Genomic DNA, 15,304 nt, shown 5'->3' on the forward strand with positions numbered 1-15,304 from the left:
TATTTAAGAAAAATGGCTGAATCTTGGCAAGGAGAATGTGCCTTGTGGCATTTTAACTTGACTTATGCCCAGCACCCTCTCTCTAGCAATTCAGTAGCACAAAAAGACAAAAACCTCACAACTACAGGAGCTGTGAAAACCAGCACTTAGAAGCTACTGAGGGAAGCAAATGGGTTTGGAGCTCCCCAGAAGCCCCATTCCCAGAGAATTGTCACTATTTGACCTGCCTGGCAGTTCCCTAAAAAGCTCCACTTTCAAGGACTGTCTTTATTTGACCTAATCAGAGCTTGCTCTTTGTGAAGAGCCCTACCCACAGAGTATTTGTTAAATACAATCAGTGGCAATTGTTTAATATCACAGCTGACTGAGGAGGTGTTAATGGTTACAGCTAACAAGAGGTTAACCAAAATTTTTAAAAAGAAAAACTGGCTAATGAGATATCCATAGGGGCCTTTGAAAAGTTTCAACATATTCCTGAGAATCTAGAAGCTCATATGCATTTTCAGGACTGTGCATATGCCCAGGAAAGACTGGAGAAGGTCCTACTCTCTCACTTCTGGTTATCTTGAGTCTCCACCTGAGCAAGGAGTAAAGGATAAGATGGAATTGTAGACCGTCTGCCAGAACACTGAAAACATAACTCAACACACACACACACAGCCCTTAAAAAGGCTGAGAGATTATAAATTCAAGGAATTTTAAGGAAATCTCTGTCTAGTCATTAGCTAACCACTAAGCTAACTGAATAGAGACTTCAGTGGCCACTCACAACAAAGAATATATATTTTACAGAATTAGTCCAAAAAGTCACTAAACAAACAAATAATAGCAACAACAACAAAGCCTGGAAAAGACAGAGAATCTGATTTCCAGAGTTGACACATTGCATTATTTACAATGGGCAGTTTTCAATAACAATAGCAAAAAAATAGGAGACAGGCAAAGAAATCAGCAAGCATGGCCTAGACAAAGGGAAAAATTAGTTTACAGAAACTGTTCATGAGAAAGTCCAGACATTGGACTTACTAGGCAGACGCTTAAATCTGTTCTCATAAATATATTTAAAGAACTAAAAGAAACCATGTCTAAAGAATTAAAGGAAAGTATGAGAAAAATATGTCACCAGATGTAGATTATCAATAAAAAGATAGAAATTATGCCCAACTGGAGATTTGAGCAGGCAGAAGATTTAGTAAACTTAAAGACAGGTCAATTGAGATTGTTCAATATAAATAACAAAAATAAAAACTAATTAAAAAAGTAAATAAGCAGAGACCTACACCATTCTATGAGGCTCACATTATCCTGATATCAAACCAAACAAAGGCATCATAAGAATCAGATCAATATGCCATATAAATACAGATCAAAAAATCCTCATAAAAATACTAGCAAACTGACTTCACCAACATATAGAAAGAATTGTTTACCATGAATGAGTGAGATTATCCTAGGAATGCAAGGTTGGTTCAATACAAAAAACAATTAATATAATACACCATATTAATAGAACAAAGTTCAAAAAATCACATGATCATCTCAATAGCAGAAAAAATACCTGACAAAATCCGACACTCTTTCATGATAAAAACACTCAACAAACTAAGAATAGAAAAGAATCTCCTCAACTTATAAATGGTATCTATGAAAAACCCAAAGCCAACATCCTATCTAATGGTGAAAGAGTGAAAGTTTTTCCTCTAAGATCAGGAACAAGATATCAGCTCTTGCCATGTCTCTTCAGTACTGTGCTGGAGGTTCTTGCCAGCACATTTAAACAAGAAAAAGAAATAAAAGCCATTCAGATTGAGAAGGAAGAAGTAGAATCATCTCTATTTGCAGACAGCATGATCTTGTTTATAGAAAAAAGTAAGGAGTAGACTAAAAAGATAAATTAAGACAAAAAATTGAGTTTATCAAGATTACAAGATACAAAGTCAGTATACAAAAATTAAATATAATTCTATACACTTTGAACTATCTGAAAATAAAATTAAGAAAACAATTCCATTAATAATAGCATCAGAAGGAACAAAATACTTAAGAACAAATTTAATAAAAGAAGTGCAAGACTTATACATTGAAAACTACGAAACACTATTGAAAGAAATTAATGAAGACATAAATAAATGGAAAGATATCTCATGTTCATGGATTGGAAGACTTAATATTGTTACAATGGTAATACTCTCCAACTTGATCTGAAGATTCACTGCAATCCTAAATCCCCAGCTGGCCAAAACCCCAGCTGGCTTTTTTGCAGAAATTGACAAGTTGACCCTAAAATTTATATGTTAATGCAAGGGCCCCAGAATAGCCAAAACAATCTTGAAAAGAAAGAACACAATTGGAGGACTCAAAGTTCCTGATTTCAAAACTTACAACACAGCAACACAGTAATCAAGACAGTGAGGAAGTGGCATGGTGATAAGCATAGAGAACAATGCAATAGAATTGAGAGTCCAGAAATAAGCCCTTACCTTGATGGTCAATTGATTTTTGACCAGAATGCCAAGACTATTCAGTGGGGGAAAGAATAGCATTTTCAACAAATGATGCTGGGATAACTGGATATCCACATGCAAAAGAAAGAAATTGGGTCCTACTTTAAGACCATATACAAAAGTTAACTCAAAATGGATGAGAAACTTAAACTTAAGAACTAAAACTATACAACTCTTAGAAGAAAACACAGGAGCAAGTCTTCATGGCATCAGATTAAGCAACGTTTCCTTAGCTATGACATCAAAAGCATGAAATAAAAGAAAACTATGGATAAATTGGGCTTCATCAACATTAAAAACTTTTGTGCTTGAAAGGACACTATCAAATAGCAGCTCTATTCATAATAACCAAAAGGTGGAAGCAACCCAAATGTCTATCAACTGATGAATGGATAAACACCATCTATTTTAGCAAATAATGCCTTATTGGAACACAGCCACGCTCATTTGCTTACATATTATCTTTGGCTACTTTCATGCTATAGTGGCAGAGTTCAGTAGCTGCAACAAAGACTGACCACGTCATCTGTAAAACCTAAAGTATTTACTATCTGGCCCTTTTCATCAAATCTTTGCTTACCCCTGCTCTAGAATATATGGTCATTTGCGAGGGATTTTGAAATAAAATAAAGAAAAAGAATAATAAAATCATTTTTTTCTGAGTGCCTACTATGCTCCCAAACTCTACTAAGCAAGAAGTAGTACAGCATACATTTGCTTAGTCACTGTATGATCTTGGACAAGTTCTGTGAATTCTCTGAGCCTCGGTGTCCTCATATCTAAAATGGGAACAATAATAATCTCTGCTCCATTGGGTTACAGCGGTCATTGAGTGAGGTAATATGTATTGTGATGAGTTCAATTGTTCCCTTCAGAAAAGATATGCTGAAGTCCTAACCCTCAATATCTCAGGATAGGACTTTTTTTTGGAAATAAGGTCATTGTAGATGTTAAAAATGAGATCATACTGGAATAAGGTAGGCACTTCCTCCAATATCACTGGTGTCCTTATAAGAAGATGGCCACGTGAAGACACGGGGAGAATGCCATGTGACAACGGAGGCAGAGATTACACCTCGGGCCACCAGAAGCTAGGAAGAGGCAAGGAAGGATCCTCCCCCAGAGGCTTTTAAGAGAGTTTGGCCTTGTCAGCACCTTAATTTTAGACTTCTAGCCTCCAAAACTGTGAGAGTACAAATTTCTGCTGTTTTAAGGCACCCAGTTGGTGGTATTTTGCTGTGGCAGTCCTAGCAAGCCAATACACATGTGAAGCTCTTGGAACAATACCTGGCTTGTGATAACTCCATAATCCATGTTAGAAATTATTCTAGATGTCTTTACCTCATTGCTTCTGTTAATCTTTAAAATAATTTCATAAGGTGGGTGTATTAGCTGCTTGGGCTGCTGTAACAAAATACCACAGATTGGGGGGCTTAAACAACAGAAATATTTTTCTCACAGTTCTGGAAGCTAGAAGTCCAAGATCAAGGCGCCAGTACGGTCAGGTTCTGGTGGCAGATGGCCACCTTCTCGCTGTGTGCTCACAAGGTGGAGAGAGAGGGAGGAAGCAAGCTCTCCGGCGTCCCTTTTTATAAGGACACTAATCCCATCAGGGGGGCTCCACCCTTATGACCTCATCTACACTTAATTACCTCTCAAAGGCCTCACCTCCAAATACCATCCCATTGGGACTTAGGGCTTCACCGTGAATTTGGGGGAACACAATTCAGTCCATAGCAGGAGGTATTATTAACTCTGTTTTTTATGTATGAAAATGGAGTCTCGGTGATTAATACATAAGAAAAAATATAAAAGGATGATAGTATTAAAAGGAGATTTCTGTAGATGTGTGACTTCCTCGTGGATGTTTTTGCTCATGGCCATGTATGCTCCATAGCGACACTGGTGTCACAGGCTCTGGAATCAGACAGCCTGAGTTCAGTTCCACCTACTGCTATTCACTAACTCTGGGACCTTGGGCAAGTTACTTAACTGCTTAGAATCTCAGTGTCCTTACAATTGAGGATATTGCCAAATGGATGATTCTTAACCTCATGGAGTGGCTGTGAGCATTAAATGACAATATACATGTAAAAGGGTGTCCCAGAATGCCCGGCACAAAGTAGATATCGAATAAAAGTTAAAACTTAATATACAAAGATGTTCGATGCAGCTGAGATTATTAGAACAGATTCGGAAAATCTCAATATCCAACAATAAGTTATGGTTCATCCATATTAAGACATGCTATGCAAGCATAAAATAGAATAAGATGGATGTATGTTGACTTCCTGGGTTCTTTTCCTGTTCCTACCTCCTGTGTGACTTTAAGCAAATGATTTAACCTCTCTGGGCCTCAGTTTCCCCATCTAAAATATGTAAATAAAAGCAGTATTTATTTCACAGAGTTGTCATGAGGTTAAATAACATATAGTTCATACAAGATGCTTAAAATATTCCCAGGCAGCACATGAGATATATTAGTGATTATTATATTATGATTTCATTTGCATGGAAGGAAGGAAGGGTAATTGGCTAATTTCTAGAAAGAGATATAAGAATCTGCTACTAACTGTTATTTCTGGGGAGTGAGACCAGGAAGGAGAAGAGAGAAAGGCTTCAACTTTCCCCTTTACCCCTTCTGTGTTATTGGAAACAAACCAACCCTCAAATTATCAGCTGTCTCTTGTCTTTCTCATATAATGAAGAACAGACCCAACGGTGGCTGAGTACTTTCTTCTCCTGCCAGGCAGGGCTGCTTTTCAGCGAGGAACCTGAGTACAGCAGCTAAAAATTTCCATTCCCATGGTAAATAGCTGCGTTTAGGTAGGGGTTACTCCTAAGGTAAGGGTTAACTCCTGGTCTGCCGGTTGGCGTCTGGGATGTTGATTCAGGATGACTCTGTTTTCTTTAGGGTCTTGTAGTCCAGGTTAGTAAATATTTTGACTCTCACTCTTGGTGCCAGGCACTGAGCTCAGGGCTGTGCACCCATTGTATCTGACTCTAAAGAACTCTTCAAGGTATTTATTCTCATTTTCCAAGTGATGAAGCAAACGTTACTTATTACTTGACTTGCCCAACAGCAAACAGCTCATCAGCGGAGTCTCTCTGGCTCCCAGGGTCACGCTCCGTGCATTATATCTTTACTTTCATTGGCTCATGTTCCCTCTCTAAAAATATTCATGAGATCTGCTTCAACAAGCTATTTTCAAAAAGTTTGTTTTACCAGCTTTGTAGTGCTGGCTTGTCTCAACAGGTTTAGCAGTTTCAAAAGAAGAGCAGAATTATCAGCTCTGTGAATAATTAACGACTCGAGTTTGGTCTCTGGCCTAAAATTGACCACAGAGTTTCATTATTTGCCCCGAACAGAAACAGAAGGAAAATTTCTCTCCATCAGCACTTCTCAATGCCTGGAGAGGTAGAGAAGCCAGAAGAATCATTCTCACTCTGTTCCCGCTCTGAAAGATGAAGTCCCTGCCCCAGGTCAAGGGGGCTGAACCAGGCTTGAAGACTGGGACTCTACTCCATAGAAACCGAACGTGGTTTTGGAGATTACATAGTCTCAGGTTTGTCATTATTAGCTGTGTAACCTTGGGCAGTTACTCATTCCCTCCCACAGCTTACTTCATCACTTGTAAACGGGGGCGATAATATTTATAGGCACTAAGCTAATATTCTGCAGTGATATTAGCATTTTTCAGCAGTCATTAACCAATCCAAATGCTGCACACGGAGCTGCAGCAGAGTGCTGGAGGCCCCAGCTCTGCAAGCATGTCCTTGTTAGTGGAGATATCCCTGGGGGTCCCAGGGCAGTGGCCAGGGGGCCAGGAAGATGGGAGTGCAATGGTGGGGAGGGGTGGGTTTCAGGGAAGCAGGTATTTATCAACTGATATAAAGTGTTTCAGTATTTTAACAACTGGTACAGCTGTACAAATGACTATAGGATGAATCTGGGTCCCTTGCAATGTGAGTTTGCATTTCTAGGGGATATGCTTGGTCCTGTGGCTAAACTTTTTTCTCATATGATTCCATGTAATCTCCACAACCACTCCAGAAGGTGCTACTTCAGGCCCATGTTTTCAGATGAGAAACTGCCTCTCTCAAAGTTACAATGGCTAGTAAGCGATAGAGCAATGATCCAAATTCAAGCTGACCAGTAGCAGAGCCTGACTCGTACCTACAATAGGAGAGAGAAGGACATCCTGGGCAAAAAGCAAACTGAACTGAGAACACAGGTAGGAAAGTGTGAATAAGAGAGTTGAGCTGTAGGACGATTCAAATGAGGCATAAAAGAGCTGCTAGACACACAGAATCCTTGGGCAAGAATGACATTAAAAACATTTATCCCCCCTGCACTTTACAAATGGAATAAAACGTTAAGAAAAGATGAATCTGCATGCAGGGTAGATAGAGATTCTTTTGCACTGTGCTTATTCAAGCAATTTTGAAATTATGCCCAAATAAAAAGTTAAAGTAAAAAATCAAAGTCCTTTGCACATGAGGCTCCCGTCTTCCTTAGCTCTCTGTCATCTCTCAGTTGGATTGTTCAGTTTCTTGCCTTCAACTCATTTTTCAGAGTAACAGGGGCCACTGAAAAAGATCTAAGTCTAATATTCCACCTCCCCAACTTTCAGCAGCACTGCAGAAATCTGAAGAGAAGCCTTTATGATTATGTGATTTGGGAAATGCTTGCAAATGACAGTGAGTGTAGCTACTGGAAGTAACTGTAACGTGGCAGGAAAAGCATTGGCCCAGGAGTCAGATAACTTGGACTGAAACTTATTTGGTCCCTTTCACAGCTCAGCGATCTTGGAGGAGTCATAACTTCCTCTGTCAAATGAGAATCTCAGTGCCCACTTCCCAGGTTATGCTGGGGATTCACTGAAATACCATTTGTAAGATTCCAACCATGAAGTCTGGCCTACAGTATGTACTCAAAATTAAGAGAAATAAATATTTTATTTCTCTTTCCCTGAGGCTCAATTTCCACACCTGTTCAAGAGAATAGTAATACATAATACGTGAAGGAGAGGGTGCCAAGACCAAATGCGATAATCTGTGAAAGGTGCTTTGGAAATGCATCACATTACAAATGACTATTGTCATCACTAGAGATGACCAAGGGGACTAAAATGTCCTCTTGCCCCTAACTACATCTCACAATTGAATGTCTCCTTCTGTCTTTATTACTTTCAAGTTTCTTCTGACCCTTTAATCTGATTTCTCCAACAAGCACACAACTATGGAAGTATTATATATACCTCTGAACAGGATTCATATTTCCCTAACATGCCTAACCCAGGGCTGTGGAGGCACCAAACACGTGGTAACTGGCATTTCCCAAGTAAGGGCTAAGGATGTAATAGGCATTAAAATTTAAGGTTTTTCCAAGGTGATGCTGTAAACTGGTGAAAAGAGAAGGCTCTGGATATTGGCTCTCCTTCCCAGAGAATCCTCAATTTTGAGATTTCGACTGATCAGAAAACACATTCACAGGTCTGGAGATTAGGGTGCAGACATCTTTGGGGGGCCATTATTCTGCCTACCACATCATCTTACTACAAGACATCATGGTACAGTTAGGAAATGTTTGGCAAAATTTTAGTTTCAGGTACATGTATATTCAGATATATACATATATATTTCATACATATACATACACACACACATAGACATATATGTGGGCATTTAGTTGTGATACACAGTGCATTTCTTATTGCAGGTCAAAGTCTGAAAAATACTACTCTAAAGCCAGGAAGGAAAACCTTAGTGTATTTAGGAAAATAAATCTAGGCCTGTGAGGGTGGAATGTCCCCTGCGAGGGGGAGTGATAAGAAGTGAGGTTGGCAACATCAGCAGAGGCCAGATTGTACAGGCCAACAGGCCACCATAAGGAACTTAGATTTAATTCTAAGCACTACTGGAAGCCACTAAAGGGTGTAAAACAGTATGCTGCACACTCTGATTTACATTTTTAAAAGAAGGATAATTTTGGATACCTTCCACTCCTGCCTTTCTATTGTTTGTTCATAGATTGGACTCTAGAATTCACCAGGCTGATCGAACAACCAAGTGCTTTGGAGAGAATTAGAGTGTTTGTAACAAAATAAAACTGGTAAACTGGTAAACTGGTAAAAACTGCTAAAAAAAAAAAAAAGTTCTTGGAAACACCAATGAGACTAGCTCAGGTGATAAAAAATAAATCTCTCATAGACACTCAAACACTATACTACTTTTTACCTATGAATAAGTAAATATTTTCAAACACTTGAGAATGTTATAAGCATTACTGTAAATTGGCACAATCTTCTATAGAGGTCCATATGGTCGTTCCTATCAAATTTAAATTTTGCATAACCTTTAATCCAGAAATTTCACTTCAGTAATTATATCCTCCAGAAATACTCACATATATGCCAAGAACAGGTATAGCAAGATGTTTGTGGTATCATTTATAATTTGGAAAAATTGGGTATGATTTAAATGGGCATCAATGAGAAAATGCATAAATAAGAAACAGAAGCTTTTTACCATGGAATACTCAACAGATGTTTAAAAAGAATGTTCTAGACATTTGATGTAGTAATATAAAATAAAGTTGATTTATTGATGAGTAAATAAAGGGGGGGCAGAGTAATATGGGTAGCATGATCTAATTTAAAACACTGGAAAATATATGCAGATGAGCATATCTGAATGTTAATAGAAAAAAGTCTAGAAGGAACACACAACACATCTAATATTGATAACCCTTGGTTAGAGTGAACAAGGTGAGAGAAGGCAATGGAGGATGTCCTTTACTTTGAGTTTATATACTTTGGTATTTGAACTTCTTTTATATTAAGCATATATTATTTTTGAAATATTAAAAAAAGTAATAAAATTACATTAATAGAAAATATTCATCGTCTTAAAGGGCACGCAGAGAGAGGCATTAACCCGGGAGGAGTAAAACAGTTATAGCTTCATGACGATATCAATGCCTGAGCTTCCCTTCTTAGGTTGTCAGGTTGGGTAGAAACCAAAGATTCAGATGGAATGATGCACGAGGCTTGGCTTGGTGTGTATGTGTGTGCATGTGTGTGTGTGTATGCTTACGTGTGTGTATCCACATATATTTATGATTTTCTCCTAAACTCCTGGGGCCAGATAGTTTGAACCATTACAAAACCAAAGGTTGCACCATCTCTGACCATCTTAACACTGGTTAGATTTGTTTGGCTTAACCAGCTCCAATCTGAAATTCATCTATGAGATTTTGGATTTGAGTTATGAACACTGGGCAAAACTGAAGAAGAGAAAATGGATAAAGACAGCAACCAATCCCTGAGCATATACCTTTGTGCCAGGACTACTTCTGGGGGATTTATGTATATTACCATGAACCACAACCCTGCATGGTAGATGACATATTATTCCCACTTTACAAATTAATACACTGCAGCTTCCAGAGCCAGGTGAGGTCATCTGCCCAGGTGGCAAAGAAAGAAGAGGTGCTGGGGTGACAGCCCAGGGCTGACTCCAACACTGGCCCATGTTTTCCACCATGCCTCTCAGCTCCCTCAAAACACAGAAAGGGCAGCCTCAACCCTCACCATATTGGAACTACTCGGCCATGCCTACAGTCAGCTGAATGATGGTGCTAAAGATAGGAGAACACTTTTACTGGGGTAAAATTAATATCCTTTCAGAGTTTCCAATAATGTACCCTAGTTGGCTGAAATTTATACCAGCACTATGAAAAAGAGAAAAGGAATTACTAAGCAATTTATAGCATTTGTTCTCATGCCCCACCTCCCCCCAAGCCATATACCAAAGACAGATGAGGTTTTACTCCTAAAATAAAGGATTGATGAGCTGGGAGCAGAATTATGTCAGAATCTTTCTCTGATAAGACCTCTCCCTACCTACTTACCTCTCCCTAGGAAACCTATCCTGGACCCTTCCCCAGCCCCAGCACGTGGGGTTAGCTGCCAGCCTCCCCTCCCCCAACCCCTCACCAATGTCACCATAATGCCTGGTGCCTGCCTGTTCTCTATCATCACACTTTTATCACAAGGTATTGCACTTACTGTTTGCCCATCTGTCTTCCTCAGCAGAATGTGGGCTGGCACCTGGAGCACAGGGACCACATGGCATTCCTCCTTCTAGCCCTAGTGGGTAGCACACTGCCTGATAGGCCTGAGTGAATACTTAAAGAATAAATGAACACAGTTCTAGACAAGAATGCCATTTGGAATTGCAATGAAAGCAACAGGGCCTTGCAGAAAAGTATCTCTTAAGGCTTGATAAGACCAACTGAAAATAGTCCAATTCTTAGCTGGGGGAGAGAGGAGGAGAAACGAAGGAGAACATGTCTTGTGTAAAACTATTCTGTATGATACTATAAAAAATAAACGCTTTTTATAAAAAGTACTAAAACTGATGTCCGCACAAAGAACTGCCACCATTTAATGCTTCATGGCTTTATGAAGAACCTTGCTCTTTCTGAAATATAAGAAGAAACAGACTCCGCTGGAATAAAGTAGACTAAATCTTGCATATCTATTGAGATATAAGAGAATTCTCTCCATGGGCTATAATGTATTGGCCAAGAGTACAGCCAGGTAGCAAAGAGAAATGTACTCTAGAATGGAAAAAACAAACAAACAAACAATTGGTGTTCCAAAAGCAAAACTGAAAAGTTAAAAAAAAAAAATTCCAAACACTCTTTTTCCAAAACAAAGGAGACACAGATTAATTTACTCCTATCATTACCTTTTTCCTCATCCATGGCCCAGATTTGGTTTCTAATATGAAAGATCAAAACAAAATTTGCCAGTTCAAGAAAAAAAGTTTTGTGTGTAGTCCCTACTTTTCACAATAAAAGCACTCCCTGAAATTCAGTCATCTTATTATTAATATTATTATTATTTCTTTCTTGGTGAGGAAGATTTGCTCTGAGCTAACATCCATTGCCAATCTTCCCCTTTTTTTGCTTGAGGAAGATTAGCCCTGAGCTAACATCTGCGCCAATCTTCCTCTATTTTTTATATGTGGGATGTCTCCACAGCATGGCTGATGAGTGGAGTAGGTCCCCGCCCAGGATCGGGATGGGGATCCGAACCAGGGAACCCAGGCTGCCGAACTGGAGAACACAGAACCTTAACCACTCAGCCACAGGCCTGGCCTTATTAATATTATTAATTTTTTTTAAATTTATATATTAATTTTTTACATAAGTGAGGTGTAAGACTATGGCCAAGGAATCAGTATTAATTAGTACTCATTAATTACTTAATAAGCAGAGCAACTAGGAACTTCTATAACCTTGTCAAAGGATAAAGTTGCACTTGATGTTATCATAGACTCCTGATGGTGTTGGTGCTCCACACACAGAAGCATAGATCCAGGGTCCTGGCATAGTAAAGAGACCTGCTCAAGGTCATATATTATATTCGTAGCAGAGCTATATGTGGCAGAGCCAACCAATATGGCCACCATGCCACACCTGAGTGCCCCATGATGCGCCTGATTTACATGATCTCATGTAAGCCAATTAACAGCCTTAGGGAGTAGGCACCCCTAGTGGCCCCAATTTTTAGATAAATCAAAGTGGCTTAAGAAGGTACTAACTTGCCCAAGGTCACACAGCAGATCAGCAGTTGGAGTCATGATTCAAAGCAGGCCAGCATGACTTGCCATCAGCCTGAAGGGGGAAAGGAAGTGCTCAGCCACAGGGAAGGTGGGGGTAATTATAGGAAGGTCAATTACTGGGCTTGTCAGTGTTACTCACGATGAGCACGTGAAATCCCTCCTGGCTGAGAGTGGCCCGTCCTCTTGCTCCTGCGTCTTCTGGCCTCCCAGGCTCACTACCTCTAGAGCTACTGCAATAAGAGCAAAAGCAGACGTGCCATTCAGATAATGCTTCAAGCCACATGTTGGAGCAGAATAACGTCCTAAGACTTCTCCATGGCTAAGGAGGAGGGTGGGGTTGCCAAAAGGGTGGGTGTGGTCAGACGATCTTTCAGTGGAGAACCCTAGCCTAGGGCTTTGGAGACCAGCATTTCTGTTCCAGGCCAGAAGCTGTCATTTGTTAGCCATGTGACTGTGGACAAATCATCTCATTTCTCTCAGCCTGTTTCCTCAACTACAAAATGAAGATATTAGCACCTATCCAGAAACACTGTTGTGATGAATAAAATAGGACAGCGCAGGCAAGGTGACCTCATCATTGTTAAAATGATTACTGCAGTAACCCTTCTTATCCTCCCTGGGTTTTCCAGCACCTAGGACCTTAAAGGTTCCCAGGAAACATTTGGTGAATTAATTAGTAAACATAATAAAATGTATAAACAAGTTAAATGGTTCATCTACTAATGACCAAAGCTCGAGAAACATTTCAGGGGCAGGCCCCGTGGCCAAGTGATTAAGTTCGCACACTCCGCTTCGGCAGCCCAGGGTTTTGCAGGTTCAGATCCTGGGCATGGACATGGCATCGCTCATCAAGCCATGCTGAGGCAGCGTCCCACATGCCACAACTAGAGGGACCCACAACTAAAATATACAACTATGTACCAGGGGGATTTGGGGAGAAAAAGCAAAAAAAATAAAATAAAATTTCAAATACTACAGCAGTGGCCAAACAGCTAAAGAATCAACTGGAGTTATCTCTTTCTTATCTTACCAAATTCTTGTATCTAGCTAAGAAATTCTCTAAGACTAAAGAGAAGACCTCTTTCTCCCAGATAGTAATTTTATTTATTTTGAATAAGGCTTTTGAATGCACAATATCCCAGATTTTCTCTAGCTAATCATAAACTGATCTGGGCCTTATATGCATTGTTTCGTCTTGTGCCCACAACCACCACTTGAAGTAGACACTATTATTATAGTCCAATTATAGTATTATATATATTACATATTATATTATTTTACAAAAAAACTGAAATTCAGAGAATTAAGTGAATGGACCAATGTCACAAGCCACATTGTAGAGAAGAAATAAAGCTTCTAAGCAAATACACGATCTCTCCCAATGTTATACCACCTTAAAAGGCATCAGAGCCTGGAGTAGAGAAACCCGGTAGCTTGACTGTCAAGCCTGAACCACTAGTCAATTCTGTGTGCCTTGGTCAGACCCTCGACCTCCAGTTTAGCCTAACAACAGAGAATCCGCAAAGTTAGGAGGTTACAAAGAATGCCCTTGATATCAAGATAGCCAGACTTTGGGAGTTAATTACATTGTCATACAAATTTCCCAAAGAAAGCAGCAGGGAACTCATCTTCTGAGTCATTTATGGCTACATTCATCAAGACACAAGACAGTGACTATTCTTTTTTTAAGATTTTAAAATTTTTTTCCTTTTTCTCCCCAAAGCCCCCCAGTACATAGTTGTATATTCTCAGTTGTGAGTCCTTCTAGTTGTGGCATGTGGGACGCCGTCTCAGCAAGGCCTGACGAGTGGTGCCATGTCCGCGCCCAGGATTCAAACCAACGAAACACTGGGCCGCCTGCAGCGGAGCATGAGAACTTAACTGCTGGGCCACAGGGCCAGCCCCCCAGTGACTATTTTTTAAGTGGCTTGTGTTGGCCAACTGAACAAAATACTCTCTTCCTCCACCACAATTCCAAGACTGTGGCATGTAGGCTGTAAAACCTCTTGCTCCGTTTTACCTCTGCTCCCATCTAGGTTGGCCTGTGCCACTTCTCACACTTGCATCGGGCAAAAGCCCAGATTCACACCCCACTTTGTAACCTGGCTGGCAATTTAAGTCATCAGTAGTACAGGCCAACCTCTAGTCCTGGGAGAGGGGAGCACAGAGTCACTCATTGGCTCTCCCTGCTCCATCATCCTAAAAGCAACTGCTACTTCTCCCTCTTCAAACCGTAGTCATGACATCACCCTGAGATAATATGGGGGCTTTTTAGTCTAGTAAACCCCACCCTCCAAAGTCACACACTCACTCAAACTTGGAGCAAGAGTCTCTCTGCCTGGTCCTGTGTTAAGCATCAGTGGTACATGAATGAATCAGACAACACGTTGGGGAAGGGAACCCCAAGGAGCAATGGACAACTACTGGGCATGAAGCAAAGGCATTTTGAGAGCACTCAACATTCATTCATTCACTTCCCAGCCTTCCTCCTGGAATTCAGGTAATCAGTGCCCTCTGAAACACCTGGCTTTCTCCTCTACTTCTTCCGAAGTTCAGCATAAACGCTTCCTCAGGGAAGCCCTCACTGACTCAGAGAGAGATCCTCGCCCATAGGCCCCGTACACTTCCTTCATTGCACCTACAACTGTAATTGAATTCCTTCCTGTGAATTTCTTTTTGGTACATAGTTATCTGCCTTACCTATTAGAATATAAAGATGTGAGGACAGAAACTAAGGCTCTGGTTTACCTTTGTACGTTAGGCACTTGGGATTTAAGTCTCTCAGTTAAGTACTCTGTCAATTAGTTATATTAGTTCCATCCTTTTCACCATCATTTGTACCTTCAGGTTTTTGGTCTGATTTCTCCAGTGGGAGTGTTTCAATTAAATATACACACATTCGCTTTATCTGAATACCTACCAACCATCAGCACTTCACAGGGCCACCTTTTATTACCATCTGTCCTATATGTAGGATGAAACTGATCTCCCCTTAGAAACAAGCTCAGGAGCAGGGACTCTCATTGTTTCCTTCTTTGTTTTTAACCTCTGTATGTTCTGGTACCCAAGCTAGGGCTCAGCATCCTTTAGCCCTTCACAATACTTAACCATTCACAAATATTAGGACCCTTCACACAACTTAGTTGTGATTGCAAATACAGACA

General features: G+C 40.1%; 1 protein-coding gene across 5 annotated transcripts in view; it reads right to left on the reverse strand.

Moving 5' to 3' along the window:
- LRATD2 (LRAT domain containing 2) overlaps positions 1 to 15,304 on the reverse strand; it is a 56,356-nt gene that overhangs the window by 34,335 nt on the left and 6,717 nt on the right. For 3 of the 5 annotated variants that reach the window (XR_011493347.1, XR_011493345.1, XR_011493344.1), the window contains exon 3: positions 12,280 to 12,370. The gene's annotated coding sequence lies outside the window, so the exon portion shown is untranslated. Of the gene's footprint in view, positions 1 to 12,119; positions 12,193 to 12,279; positions 12,371 to 15,304 lie in introns of all 5 variants that reach the window. The other 2 variants (XR_011493346.1, XR_011493343.1) reach the window with 1 other exon arrangement.

The sequence above is a fragment of the Equus asinus genome, chromosome 12, assembly GCF_041296235.1.
Source record: "Equus asinus isolate D_3611 breed Donkey chromosome 12, EquAss-T2T_v2, whole genome shotgun sequence".
Classification (NCBI taxonomy): Eukaryota; Metazoa; Chordata; class Mammalia; order Perissodactyla; family Equidae; genus Equus; species Equus asinus.